Source organism: Cyanistes caeruleus, unplaced genomic scaffold (genome assembly GCF_971803275.1).
Source record: "Cyanistes caeruleus unplaced genomic scaffold, bCyaCae1.hap1.1 HAP1_SCAFFOLD_130, whole genome shotgun sequence".
Taxonomy (NCBI): domain Eukaryota; kingdom Metazoa; phylum Chordata; class Aves; order Passeriformes; family Paridae; genus Cyanistes; species Cyanistes caeruleus.
Genome location: NW_028255927.1, coordinates 136,534 through 138,727, shown reverse-complemented (window position 1 = coordinate 138,727; position 2,194 = coordinate 136,534). Strand labels below are relative to the sequence as shown.

At 57.1% G+C, this 2,194-nt stretch overlaps 1 long non-coding RNA gene across 1 annotated transcript; it reads left to right on the top strand.

Moving 5' to 3' along the window:
• Positions 1-281: 281 nt before the first annotated feature.
• LOC147646038 (uncharacterized) lies at positions 282-1,359 on the top strand. Its single transcript, XR_015281998.1, has 4 exons — positions 282-352; positions 555-626; positions 714-815; positions 1,232-1,359. It is a non-coding gene; the product is annotated as an uncharacterized LOC147646038 (long non-coding RNA).
• Positions 1,360-2,194: the final 835 nt, after the last annotated feature.

The following is a 2,194-nucleotide window of genomic DNA, read 5'->3' as shown; positions in this document are numbered from 1 at the left end:
GTTGAAGGATTCTGGAAATTTTTCCCTGCTCCCTTCTGGAGCCTTGAGTGATGCATCAGCATCGCTGTCAGTGGGAGGAAGGAGCATTTAGCTGTCAATCTTCTACCTGTGTGCAATGCCAGTGTCTCCTTCCATGTGCTCTGTGCAGCCACGGAGAGGAGCAGAGAGGGAAGGGGCTGGGCCCAGGGCTGTGCCTTGCGTGACTCCTTTGCCAGCCCCAGGGAGCCTGAGGATCTCCTGCAGAGCCACGGGAGCTCTTCTGTCCTGCCTTTTCTTGCAGCCAAGCCACTTGGTGAAGGTGATCTGGCTTCCCAACCCACATCCAGGACTGAGGCTCTGGGAGATGGCGAGGGTAGGTGAAGGCCTTTCCCCCTGGGAGAGCTGCCAGCTCAGAGCCCAAAGCTCAGCCAGGGCAGCATCGCTGCAGGTGTCAGGACAGAGCCGTGCACGTGTGTGCCCCCATCCTGTGCTATCCCGTCACCTCTCCCGTGGCTCAGTGCTGCCTGTGCAGATGAGCAGAGGTGACAGAAGCTTCTGTGGCTGTTGAGTTACAGGTGTGTCTGCAGCGAGGACTTTCCCAGCTCCTGGGTTGGTAACTGTACGCAAGCCCGGCTCCCATCGCAGGGGTGAGTGGTGTGTCCCTCCTGACCCCACAGGCTGAGCACTGGTTTTCTGGGATCCATTCCTGCAAAGGGGAACTGTTTTCTCTTAAGGTCCTCCAAGTAGAAAGAACAAAGGTGCAGGACACCAGAAATCCTATGTGCCATCGAAACCCATGAGGAAAATGCTAAAGAAAATACTGCAGGGAGGACAAGGTGGGTCCATGTCCCTCTGCCTTCTCCTGAGACTCAGCAGCCAGGGGCTTTCTTTGCACAGTGGGAAGAGGATCCATGGCAGCCTCGCTGCCCCACTGTTGCTTTCCTGGCCTGCAGGGCTGTTTCCCAGCCTGGCCTGGCTGCAGCTTCTCCCCAGCCTCTGCAGGAAGGCATTTGGCATCAGCAGGCAGGGAGCCCAAAGTGCAGCAGGGGTCATGCTCACACTGAGATCCCCTGCAATTTCTCGGTCCCCAGGTAGATCAGAAAGGGCAGCTGTTTTGATAGTGTAGGCCCTGGCCAATGCCAAAAAACTTTCAGGGATTCTTGATCCTTAACCATGCCTTTGACAAGCATTGCCTCCTGAAGTTTCCCCAGTGGGGAATGGTTCCATCTGATCCAGCTGCCCCTTTCTGCAGAAGTGGACAGAGCGGCTGTGCTGAAGGCGGCGTTTCCCGGAGGAAGCAGTGGCCCATGGGCAGCCTCTGCTGCAGGAAGGGAGGCCATGCCAGGCACAGTCACAGGAGGTAATTGCTGTGCCTCTGGGCCTGAGCCCTGCTGAGGCTTGAGCTGCCATCTCTGCTGCTTGGCAATGCAGGCACAGCCCAGCCCAGACCGGCACAGCCCAGAGGAATTATCCCCAGCAGGCTCAGGGCACTCGGCTACTGAGCAGTCCTGCTGGGGTCCATCCATGGGAGACACGTCCCAAAACCTGGCAGGGGCTGCAAAGGAGTGCCCGTGGTGGGGAATGGGCAGAGGGGGAGGCCAAGGCTCCAGTGTGTCCTGAGAGGGCCTGGATCTGCCCCCTTGGGCTGGGAGAGCTGTCCCAGGGAAAAAAGGGATGGAGACAGAGAGGAAGGCAGGAAGGGAGGGAGAGAGGGCAGGAGTGAGGGAGGGATAGTTGTGCAACTGCGTGCTGCAGTTTTTCCCCATTGCTTTAGCAAGACTTTCAGCTGTAGCCGTGAGAGAGCCCCAATGGGCCTTGGGCTGCTCCAGCCACCTCTACCAGGGATGTTGCACAGGGACTGCAAAGAGCTTGGAGAGTGACCAGACACCAACCCAGAGGTCCTCTGGCCCCTGTGCAGCTTTGGCCATTGTCCTCTAACATTTGGCACCCAGGGTCTTACCCGACACCCTTGCAGTGCCCAGTTGTCAAAAGTAGAAGGGGATCTCAGCACACCATGGCAGGGTTCTGATCTGGGCTCCCTTCTAGATTGGAATCACAACTTGCATTATCCAGAGGCCCTGCTGGATGATGGCTTGAAACACTTGAGAAATGCTGGAGGTAAGTTCTCAATGGTCCTTTCCTGGCAGAATAAGCAGTTTAAATATCCTTGCACCACTGCAGGTGTCAGAACAGAGACATACATGTGTGTGCCCTT